Below are 12,114 nucleotides of genomic sequence, written 5' to 3'. Positions count from 1 at the left end.
CATGGTGCAATAATGAGAACAAAGGTTGTTGAGTGCTACCGCACATCTGACTCCTCATTCGTTAAACAACATGTTTTTAACTGTTAGCAGTTTAGGGGGGAGGGCTTTGTTTCCCAAACCAAGCATTACACTTTGAATGAATGTGTTTCCAACGCATTTTGGGTAATCGAGGTTCAAGGCATGTGTGAGGCCAAATATGAGGCAAACTGCCTGTGGCAAATCCCGAATTTTGTCCATCACAATACCTCCCTCAAGGATGATGGCTGTGGAAACGGGCTGCTCAGGATCATCTTCACTCAGGATGGTCAATACACCGACTGTGACATTGTCTATGGCCTCATCTTTCGTTGTCTCCTGAAAAGAAACAATCAGCAAATGAATTTGTAAGTCAGGAAGTATTTGGATAGTTAGACACTACGATCATTATAAACTATACACTAAGGTCTGTGATGGAGAGACACAAAAGCTACAATACAATAACACCCTCTAAATTTGAAATAAAGTGATAGATAAGACAGTAAAGAAAGGCCTACATCAATGAATACAGGCAGAAATGTGAGGGACATACTGTATATGTTTGATGTCTGTATTACAAGTGAATATGATGTATTTTGTGCCCAAGTACTTACAAAACATGTCTTTTAGAACCTGTTTGGGTCATCTCCAAAGATCATGGGAAGCCCTTTGAGGACCACAGAGCGTCTTGCTGTTACATCTGATGACTAATAAGACAGAGACAGAAAACATCAATTAGAATAAAAAATTACAAGGTACAAGTCAAACAGAGAATGAAAATGTTGGTCTGTATCAGTGTATGTAGATGAGAGTAAGAACTCCTCAAAAACATGAAACAATTAATTTCTTACCAAGTTGTCCATTAATTCTTGAATTTTCTGTCCAGCAGCTCCTTTTTTTGACTGCAGGGGTTCAATGATGCGTGGCGTGTGCTTGTCAAGAGACTCAAAGAAACTGCTTTCAAGATGTTTGTTGGCAATTCTGCTAAACTCTGCAAAAACCTAAAAAAAAAAAAAAAAGTAGGGTGATGGGGTTGTGGGGGTAAGCATGCTAAAATCACATACCATACTATTTCATATAATATTGGGTGACATCAATAAATCCTCACTGTAAGAGCAAGAGTTCTTTACTTGAAAACAAGATGTTAAAGCATAAACATTTACAAAGACTTAGGCTATATCATTGTGAATCTACAGTGACATTTATTTTCTCAAATTCTATTTTTATTTTGTTTATCTTATCAAACCTGCTTTCAAAAATGCAGTCAAGAGAAATCTTAAACTCCCAGGGACCATTCATGACAAAAATAACTAACTAACTACCTGTCCCTCCCTTGGGGGGGGGAGAAAAAAAGTCTGTGCTTGAGGAGGGGACTGGGGAGTAGAGCCTACCTTCAATGGAAATATGAAAGCAGTGTAACATTAAACTAGGGATTTCAAATGTTAAATCAAAGAGGAACTGCAAGTCGGCTGCTCTGTTTTGCTAGCAGTCCCTGGCCATGTGCATCTGTTTACAATGAAGCTGCAAAAAATCAATATATGGCCACGCGCGAAAAATCAATATATGGAGCGGTGAAATAAGTTTTTTGAAGTACATCCACCTTATTGTTAAGATAATGTTAGCATTAGCACTGCTACACAAACGTGGCCTGTAACCCCTAATCTCTTGTTTATGACGGATAAGACTACACAGAGACACACGTCGTAACATCGCACATGATAGATAATGTTATCAATCGCTCTATCGATTGTTTTCTCGACGGTTTCATCTAAAACACATGCATTGGCCGGGAGGACCGTTAGCGAAACAGCAGAAAAGCGAACAGACTTGCATAGTCCCCTTTTAGTCAAGCATGGACTCACCAAATGTTTCCAGCAGCAGAAGAACGATGGCGGTTGCAGCCGTGTCGTGTCCACCGCGCGGCGCGCCGAGAGGCAGGTGTCGGTTGATGTCGGTTGATGACCTGTGCAGTCAGTGCGCATGCGCAACCGTTGAAACGTGTGGGGGAGGGGAGGGCGCAGTGGCGCAGTGGCGGAGTGTGGCACTGCCAGCCCTGCTCGCTGACTGACAGACTTCTGTTAGATCCACAGTTTTGAATTGTTTAATTTAAAACTACAGATTATATGATATTTGTTTGTTGTAAACAATACAATTGTGCCAATAATGTTATGTAAAAGGAAGAAAAGAAATGAAGTTAAAAAAAAAAAATTAGAGGAGCAAATTCCTCTGAAGTGTAAGACAGTAGAATAGGAAGTAACCCTCTATGGAAGTAACTTAACGAGAAAAAAATACTTTAAGTGCCAACACCTCTAATATGTAGGGTGTTAAAGTATAAGAGTAAATGCTCATAGTTACATGTAACTAAGTACATTTACTCTTGAAAAGGCACAAGTTCCCAGGACTTGGTTTTTCTAAATCAATACAACTTGAGCATACTGAGTTTGGAAGGTTTTTCAACCCCAATGTACTAGTAACTTATTCAAAATGAGTGTTACCAACATGTTAATAAAAACTGAGTTAAGTACACTTAATACCTTTTATTAAAGCCAATGTTTAGATTTACAGTGCAGGAGAAGTTACACAATGTCCCTTTAAATGTGTTATTGAGATATTATGTTCACAAAATGGTGCAGGACTATAGTGCAGATTGTCTACAAGATGAACGGCAGCACCAGAGTTGTATCTGTGAGTGCTCCTATACATTCAATATATATCTATGTTCAAATGGCAAAACCTAATGATGACTGAAGCAAAGGAGGAAGTCAGATCTTAGATGATATTATATTAGATTATAGAGGATGTTCAGATGGATCTGTTGGTGAACAAAACATCAGACTTTTACACAGGACACCAGGGTTTGTTTCCTATTTCAAATAGTCATTCCTTACCCTTAACCATGCGTTTGAAACCATGATGACAAAGGTCCTGCTATTTTAGCAAAGTGTTTGTTTAATCCAAACCATTATCTTTCCCTAAAACAACCAAGTCAATTTTCATGCCTAAGCCTAAATTATAGTGTTGTCACAATGGTTGTAATGGCAGTGGCAGATCGGAAAATTCTTCTGAAAATGAGCAACACCTCTGTCTGATGAATTCATGATAACTCCTACTCCCTAATAAGTCGCATTCAACCCAAAACAGACCTGAACTAAAGCGCATTAGAGATATGAAAGTGACAACAGAGTGGGTGAGTGGTGAAATGTCTTACTGTGAACATGTAGCCGAGGCACAGTTTACCTTAATACAGTGCGACATGGTTAGAGGGCGTCCTTCACCGTAGCTGTGGCTGACAAAACAGGATTTTATTTCTTCATGTTTGTGAATGAGACATGAGTTAGATAAATCTCTCTTGCATTCATAATGTTTAGTGTAAGTTGACTTTTCCCCATTTCACCTGCCCATTTGTTTCCCCTTGTCTTTTGGGGGAAACATACACTCCCTAATGCATGCCAGCAGATTTCATTACACTCCTGCCAAACCATCGCTGTGACTCTGTAACCCTGCATCTCATTCAACTGAAACGTCAAAACCACTCGCTCTGTTGCCTGCTCCTTACTCAAGCCAGGCCTCACAGGGGACGGGCATCCAAAAACACTGGCGACTCTCCAATTTAAACAGTATTTTTTTCATTTCAACACACAACATCCGAGTATATCAGGACAGATGTATGACTAGTGTTGGGGGATCAAACACAGAGCAAAACCTTGGACAACAAGAACATTAGTTTATTGCTTCAGTGACTAAAGACCATGTTTTCTGAACTCCACATGCGACCTCCTGTAAACTGGCTATTGTTGTTGTTGTTGCCGTCTCAGAGGGACGTAATACTGCACAGCCATGACTGACTCATTACCTTATACACTTGACAGGCAGGTGTGTTTATCCAGGCAAAACATCTTAACAGTCTGCAGGCGGACCCATCAAAGTGTGTGTGTGTGTGTGTATGTGTAAGAAAGAACTGTGATCTGTTGTCCGTAATGAGGAGGATCCAGAGGTTTACTGTGTGCGACAAGGCAGGCTATGGGTGAATGGACACAGCTGAGGAGTCATTATGACTCACACAGAGATGCTGAAGAGTAGGACTGGAGATGAAAGCCCGGTTTCTTCGGGAGAGGTTAAAAACTATCAAAAAGTGGTGGACTGAATGAAACACAAAAACAGATGCCTGCTTTTAAAAGACAGCGAGAGCAGACACAGCGAGCGCGGTGAGGAAAACAAGTTAAGTTTCATTATTATTTACCTACTAATTAAGCTTCACTCAACACAATTTTAGATGTCGTTATACTGCAATTCCATACACGGCATGATCTGATAATGACATATAATGTGGTTTATCAATTTCACAGTCCATTTATTCAGAATTTTGCTGTTGTGATGAAGGATGAGCATGTTAATGATCTTTGTTTTTGTTTTTTTGTCACCAAATTGTATGAAAAGATCTTTAAATTAATTCACTACTCCACTATGTTTATGACCCATTTTTACACATTTATGTCTTCAGAGGGAATATATGGGCTCTGAGCAGGTCAAGTATGGAAGTTGCCAAGTATTAAGGCTGATTTTGACCTTAGTTGTTAATCTATATAAATAGTTTATTTTGATTTATGGTGGTGATTTTCTTAGTGCCTCCAAATTCTCAAAACTCCCAGCTCAGTTTTCAACAATAGTGGGTCACCACACATAGTGAGGCATTATTGAAGAGAACTACAAAGATAAACACTCAGCTACGGGTACAATGACCACAATAAATTGAATTAAATAATGTAATAATAATTTCATATTTTCTTTCAAATTAAAGTCACACAATAAACCTCTGTGATTGAAAATCTAAATCAAGCAGTCCATGCATGCATTTAAACATTAATTTACATAAAATGCAATTCTGTGGGGAAATATCACATTGTTTTAAGGAAAAATGTTTCAAATTTGAACTCAGATAACTTTTACTGTTGGGTATAGCACAGTCACTATGAACAGCTCTTCCCTATAGCAAAAGAAAAATTACGTAACAAAACCTCTAATCTGTGCTATCATGCAAATGGAAGTTGAAATCAGCTGTATTTACAATATATAAGATTGACTTTGTGGACAAGATGTGACTAATAGCTGCATTGTCTCTACAGTTGTTAGTCATAAAATGCAACCCTGATCCAATGAAAAACAAAAAAAACAACCCTGCCATTGCAGCCTGAGTGAGTCCAATTCCCTTTTGCACTATTGCCTCATAGAGACGCTGTCATCAGTCCTCCCAGCTCTGAAAAATAGTCTTGTAATCTGGCATATTGCAACCCACTTGCCTGAGTTTGAGCTTATCATTTGTATTGAAGGAAAGTAGTCTTGTGAGTTATTTTTATAGATGCAGTTTCATTATGGAGTCTTACACCAAGTATCTGTCTTTTTGCTGGAGAGCCGGAGTTATGGTTGATTTACTGGACAAGATGATCCAGCAGTCTCTTCGCTAAACGCCTCGGGTTGTTACAAGAATAGCTGCTAACTAACCAGCCAATTTAGGAGCCACTCTGAAAGAACATTCCCTAATTTTTAAGGCTCTTAGGCTTTGGAGCATTTTACAAAGCGTTTTAGCACTAAACATTCCTCCTGTTAATTGACCTCTGGATGTGCCGATTGTTAATAAAAATTATTTAATAAACCCATCACAGAGGAAGTTGTGATAGGAGAGCTGGATCCTCTGAAGTCCACATTTCTCCATGGATAATGGGACAAACCGACATGGTCTTTCCCATTTCAAAGACTCCTCCAAATGCAACAGTTTCCCATAATCCATTGTGCAGTGGCTATAGTTTAATTAAAACTTAAAGTGACAGTTCAACATTTTGGCAAATTGGCCCATTACCATAATCCCTATAGTTTTAGGAGTAGGTTTGTTACCTTTAATTGTCGAAGCAAGCTATTTTCAGAACAGCGGAGCCGAGCCACCTAAAACGCTCTGGTGGACAAGTTGTGACCTGCACATTCACCACGCCATGAGATAATAACAGAACGTTACGAGACAGAGTTGGTTTCAAAGCAAATGCAGAGCGTGCTTGCTGAAAAACTGCCCCCGACAGGAACGCGCATCAGCGGTTTTGCATGAATTTACCTCGAAAACAACTCTGTCTGGTAACGTTCTGTTATTATCTCATAGCGTGGTGAATGTGCAGGTCACAACTTGTCCACCAGAGCGTTTTGGAGTTGTTGGATTGTGTATTTGATGAGTTTGATGAGGGAAACCAAGAAATCCCATGAGCCTCCGTAGCGTAGTTCTAAAAACAGCTTGCACCGACAACTAAAGGTAACGGACCTACTCCTAAAACTATAGGGATTATGGCAATGGGCCAATATGCCAAAATGTTGAACTATCCCTTTAACCACGACATATATACGAGGTGCGCGTCTGACTCATATTCAGCTTTCTAGGATTGTGATGGTATGTTTGAATGAACATGTTATGGATTGTAAATAATAGTGTGAACTAGAGAGTTCTGCCGTAAACACCGATCTGACAGTGAAGCAGTTGGTAGATGTAAAATGGGTTGATGAGATGAGTGAGAAAAATGTCCAAAATTTTGTGGTGAAAGCTTTTACTGAGTTCACCATTATGTTACGGCAGAACAACACACCGACGCCTGACAGTGAAACATCACAGAAATCTCTCTGAACAAAACCAAATTCCTGGACAAACAAAACACTAGTATTCTCAAACATGCCAATCAGTGGCAACACATGCACCACCTGTACTTCCCCTAAAAGCAAAGCTGTGCACAAACACATCAAAGCCAATTTAGAGTATAAGGTGATTCTGCAACTCAGAAATTGAATTTTGGATTTTTTTTTTTACTACACAAATCCTTTTGCAGCTGGCCTGGAGAAAGCGCCAGGAGACTGGCAGATAGGACTGAATACATTTCTCTGCAACAGAATACAGAGGGCCAAGTTTGAATCTCTGGTGTGGAGAGGATTTGCTTCTGCTCCACCTTCAGGCCACCAGCACAGCACACTTTATCTGGAAGAGCCCACTGTTGTTGTGTGAACAAATATTCTCTGTGATGAGGATCCACATGTCAAACCACACGGTCCCCCAACAAACATCCTCTCTCTCCATCTATCAGAGCCTGGTCACAGCTCAGGACGACACCTCTGCTTTATTGGGTGTTTTCCTGTTTCTGCTTGTTAAATGCAATTCGAATCAGTCTTTTCTTTTATACCTTTTCTGGGTGTGTAATTTTTAACGGGTCCCACTTGCTTACACAATGTACAATCAATTCCCTATTGTAGCATGACAATGGAGCTACAGTAAACCTTGAATCTTTGATGAAATATCACATAAGACTCTGGTGTTCCTTAATTATTCTTCTACCTGTAAATATTCTCTACTTGTAGATGTAAAATATAAAAACATTTTGTTATCCGGTTTAAATAAGAATAACGTATAGAGGCCACACAATTATTAAAGTATAATGTCTCTTTTAAGGGATTACACAGTATAATGTGAATGTTAAAAGGCTATTTTAGGCTCAAAAGGTGAAACATTATTACTTTCGCTGACTGTTAATAAACTGTAAATAAACGTCCCGGCTTTAACGTGATCCTTTGAAATGTACTTTGAAATTGAGTTACAGTCCTGCCGATTATCTAAGTGTGGCAAACTTTTATGTCTGAGGGTTAATATGCCCCGAAGTCTCACAATATCATACTTCAGAGACGGAAAATTGACTGAGGTGACAGAAGCTTAATGTGGGAACAGTTGGGGCAAAGAAATGAAAAAGATGGAGAGAGAGTTTACAATTGGTTTAACCGGCTAGTCTGCCTGCAGAGCTCACACAGTCTGAATATGAAATCCAGCCTCGTCTCTCTCTCTCTCTCTCTCTCTTTTTTTTGCCTTGAAATAAAAATAATTCTGTGTTTTTTGGAGGATCACTGCACCTGGTCCCATAAATGTGCTGCCAATCATCCCTAAGAGCAGATGGAGCTGCCACAATACTGGGGATCTTCACAATACAATGTCCAGTTTGCTGCAATCCCACAGGAAGCTGCATATAATTTTTTTCTTTATTTCCAGGGAGATGATATTTTCCTTCACCAATCAGGCATAATATTAAGACCACCTGCCTAATATTGTGTTGAACCACCCTTTTGCTGCCAAATATGCAACACACTGCGATGCTCTGTGTATTTTGACACCTTTCTATCAGAACCAGCATGAACTTCTTCAGCGATTTGAGCAACAGTAGCTGGTCTGTTGGATTGGACCACACGAGCCGGCCTTCGCTCCCCACATGTATCAATGAGCCTTGGCTCTGATGAAAGACCTGTGTGCATGTCTGTGATTTAACACTCTTTCTTTGAGGCACATATTGTGTAATTTTCCTCCGTCAATACAGCGTCTGCGCCCCTAAAGTCAGACCTGTGGACTCGTGCCAAGATTCAAATTCTAATCTTCTCAGTGAAACATCACTGCACGATAAGATCGGTCTTCCATTTCAGCTCTTCCGCTGTCTGTCCAGGTCCTGTCTGATCTGTCTCTTCCTCTGTATCTTGCCTACTGTCTCTTCTTCTTTCTCAAAGACACAAAAGGCAGATACACACATACTGTAAGCCTGCACACGCACACATCTACCCCTATTACACAATATACTATACATTGAAGATACGACTCCGGAGAGCATCCATCCCACATCAGATGTAAAAAGAATAAAATATTCACAGCTGACGACTGTAGAAACCAGGCCAAACTCTACCTCCCTCCTTCCCCACGCTCCCTTATTAACAGGCAGAGCTACAGACAGCCAGTAGTTCTGGACCATGAAATGAGGCAAGCATGCGGTCAGCAGTTCAACCTAAGAACAATTTCCTTCTGCCAAGTTATTTTGTTTAGTCAACTATGAGACAAAGCTTTGAGACCAACATTATATTTCACAAGAGCAAAACAAGTTGCGGTGAGACCAGATAAATCCACAGCCGTGTTTATAACCCCAAATAAAAATAGAGTCTAAGGTTGTTGAGACTGCAATCGTTAGTGCATTCAAATTTTTACCTGATAATGGTGCTACATGAAAAGTCGGGGGTTGTTCAAATGGCAGCTTGACTACACCACCTTCTATGTGGATAGCTCCAGAAGAGGGTGTCCAGTGTGATCCAAATAAGAAGCTATTGCTAACAACAAACATCAAGGACACTCAGAAGAGGGCTTTTAGAGCCGTCAATAACGGAGGAGATGAGGGCGATGGAAGAGGGACTGAAAGTGAAGATGAAGGGAGTCTCAGAGGGAAAACAGGAGGAAGTTGGAGCTGAAACTCCAACAAAACAACAAGCGGCAGGTCTGAAGGGGCAGGAAGAACATCTCTGGTTTTGGACCAACTGGGATCAGAGGAGCTGATGCACAATGTCCATCTTATTTAGTGAACTCCTTTTGTCAAGCTTCTTAAGGATTTTTTGGACTCCCTTGCATGTTTGCTCTGTCCAATATTTTCTTTTTAATGGTAATTGTATTTGTGAGAAATACATGAAAATTGTGAAGTGAAAGAGGGAAAAGAGGAGATGTCATGGTATTATCAAAGTAAGGGGATTAATCTTCTGGGCATGATGAATGTGAAGAGGTTTTATTGCAATCCATTCCACAGCTGTGAGATATTTCAGTCTGGACCAAAAACTGACTGGGTGACACTGATATCTACGATGAATGAATGTGTATTTCAAAAACACGTGCTTATCTGGTCCCTAATTCTCTTCTATTCCAATGTAAATTGAGTTCTCTATTCTCAATTCCCTTAAAAACTATATCATACTGAACCATACTGTACCATATTACCATTTTGCTCAACACTTCCCCCTTCCTCTTTTTTATATTTTATTTTAAACACTTTCTAAAACTGTATAATTTATCTGCTTCCATTGATTGCATCATGTAACCCATATGAAACAATGCTGGAAATGTACATTAATGACTAAATGTGTATAACAAATACTGTGTTTTTATGCTCCATAAAATCGACCTTGTCCAACAAAACTTTTATTCTCCACACTCCCCAGACTGAGAACCTCAGTCTTTACCTTTTACCTACATCTACCTACTTCTCAGCATCACTCAGTGATTCCTAAACTCACGATAGGTTGAGGAGAAGCTGTCAGGTTGAATGCATTCAGGCTTAAAAAGCCTTTAAGAAAACACACACCTCTTGAAGTTTAACTCTGTCAACTCCTTGTCACCCACCTACTGTTTTTTTTCGGCAGTAACACAGCGACAACTGCTCAGTAGCATACTTACTAGCGCGTGGCCTGGAGCGGTGTGACTGGCATTTTTTATCCCGTGCCCTCTGACTGTCACCTTAATCACATAAACGCAACAGGAAGGTAGGAACAAGAGTCAAGCGGAGCAGACTCACACACAAACGCCACTATACACTAAATCTTTAAGCCTAAACCAGACAAAGCGTATTACACAGGGCATACGTGGTATACCTACTTTGTCACACTGATTTTAAAAATGTAAAGCTGAATAAGGATTAATGTCAGACAGACTGTGTAGTCAAGCTGGTGTGAAGGATTTCAGGATTTCAAGTGATGGAAATACACATATGCATGCATACGTATGTAGTAGAGGAGGATTAATACTGTATTTTTGACACCAGTATCAATATTTGAGCACTTATATGAAAAAAAAATACTATCTGACAACAGTATTTTTTTTAACTCAGCCGAGGTCAGTCAAAGTCAATGGTATTAATAGGAACTACATTTGAGCTTGTGGGTCATTAATAAAGAGTCACATGCAAAGGTCTGATAAGTCCGCAGCAAATACTTTTGATTATATTCTGTTGTAAATGTTAGGAATAATCTAGTCTACAGTAAATGGACTGGAAGAGGTTAGGGACCAGTAAAATGCAACAGGTATTTAATTCTTTTTATTAATACTTTAAGTTTGGTTTCCAAGCATCAGGACCAGACTGGGGCTTTGGCTTTTTTTTCAATGCAATTTCCTGTGACTTACCGGCAAACATAAACTGATAGCAATCTATAATGAGCTAAAATTGACTGATAACACCGGCCATGCCAAAAACATACCTATTAAATATTTTATCTGCCATGTGCATCAGCTCAGTGGGAGTGCGCTGGGTCCAGAGGTCCGGTCACCTCCTGCAGACACGCAGCATTGGCCTTATTAGCTCAGTCGTACAGTAATCAGCAACCGCAGGTGGAAGTCGCTGTTTCTACCAGTGTCGTCACTTTAGGGTCCCTGTGTGGAGTGTTTTATGACTTCATTACTGGCACTTAGACCTGAGAACAGTGTTAACCCTGCCCCACAGTGCTATGATGGACTGCTGAGCTGAGTGGCTTTGACAGGGAAGTCCATATGGACACACTTGCTCCAGCCCCTCCGTCTGACCGTCTCTCTGGGAGTCTGACTGGGTGGCTCTGTCACTGCTCTTCTTAGATCCACCTGTGTGGCCTTGAGTCTACTGCAGCGTCCACTTTCTTTTTTTCCCTTTTTTTTTCCCATTGACCTCCCCTGTTCACTGAGGAAAGACATAAAACCTATCTCCAATGACACTCATGCATAAAGACAGACAGATGCACACTCATCTGGGCTGTGATTTATACAAGAGCCAGTGGAGTGTATGTGTTTGTGTGTGTGTGTGGGCGGATGGATGGATGACCAGACTGGTTGGTTGTCTCTACCCTGGGATACAATCCTGAAAGGCGTCTCCTGAAAATGCAACCCTACAGTTGTTGTGATAATGAACAAGCTTATGGAACAATCAAAAAAATTGCATGGTCAAGATTGTGGTTTAGAGGATAGAGGACATTCGTCATCAGTGTTACAATAATACAGTTTTACAAAATTGTAAAAAATAAAGAGGAACTACGCAGGATTCATAGCTTAAAGCAGAAGTAAGTGGTCCGGTCGTTTTCGCTAATGCTGCGTTCCAGGCAGGCTTTTGAAATCGTAAATTACAGCTTCAAGTCACAACTTACGACTTTGTAGCGTTCCAGGCAACCCACTCGTGTTTTTCCGACCTGTTTTACCTGTGAAAGTCACTATAACGGCCACTCGTAACTTCCGACCGGTGAACTCGTACCAGATCGAACTGGTACGACTTC

At 40.3% G+C, this 12,114-nt stretch overlaps 1 protein-coding gene and 1 long non-coding RNA gene across 4 annotated transcripts in view; both read right to left on the bottom strand.

The window, feature by feature from the left end:
- syt7b (synaptotagmin VIIb) overlaps positions 1–12,114 on the bottom strand; it is a 100,815-nt gene that overhangs the window by 62,759 nt on the left and 25,942 nt on the right. The gene's annotated exons all lie outside the window — the stretch shown is intronic.
- Positions 89–1,002, bottom strand: LOC146989565 (uncharacterized). Its single transcript, XR_015035622.1, has 3 exons — positions 867–1,002; positions 630–722; positions 89–354 (listed from the first exon to the last, which is right to left on the bottom strand). It is a non-coding gene; the product is annotated as an uncharacterized LOC146989565 (long non-coding RNA).

The sequence above is a fragment of the Trachurus japonicus genome, chromosome 3, assembly GCF_045865225.1.
Source record: "Trachurus japonicus isolate A0001 chromosome 3, Traja_1.0".
NCBI lineage: Eukaryota > Metazoa > Chordata > Actinopteri > Carangiformes > Carangidae > Trachurus > Trachurus japonicus.
Note: the sequence above shows the minus strand (reverse complement) of the source record. Positions and strands in the feature narration are given on the sequence as shown.